We start from the raw sequence: 652 nt of genomic DNA on the forward strand, positions 1-652 counted from the left end.
GTTGAATGTATGATGGCTTTATGTATTCTATGAAATTTTCATAATTATAATGAATACACTATATATAAAAGTACATATTTATCATAAAGTATGAAAAGAAGCCATATGTTCATAGAATGCATTACAAAGGAATAGAAAAGCAGAGTGGACCTATCAAATCAAAGGATGAAAAAAAAAACACTGAGCAATAGATTTATCATTTGTTATGTACTGTTTTTGTATAAAAATGTGTAATTTATGTTTGTGTAAGCAATATGTTTATTATAATTTATTTTGGTGCCATGAATATATGTACTGTGGTAAAGTGTGTGATATCAAGTGAATTCATATTGAAGTGATTGTTGTCCTAATGCATGAATGCTATATTTAAAATATGTATGTAAACACTTGCTTCATGAAATAAACCTTGATGTAGTATAAATTAATAATCATGCTGAGAGTAATCAAATATAATTATTGATGGTTTGGTGTTGATCAATACTGATGTAATTTGTGCAAGAGGGTATATATTCATTTCACCAGAAAATTTAGTTTTGCATAGCCTTGTTCATGTAACTTGCTTGTTCAGACAATAAGAAAAGGTACAGGATTGATTTTAATTACCTAATTTAGCATAACATCTATGCCACACATTTGCAAAAGAAAGTACTGA

This window comes from Sinocyclocheilus grahami, unplaced genomic scaffold, assembly GCF_001515645.1.
Source record: "Sinocyclocheilus grahami isolate Dianchi unplaced genomic scaffold, SAMN03320097.WGS_v1.1 scaffold770.1, whole genome shotgun sequence".
In the NCBI taxonomy this organism is placed as follows: Eukaryota; Metazoa; Chordata; class Actinopteri; order Cypriniformes; family Cyprinidae; genus Sinocyclocheilus; species Sinocyclocheilus grahami.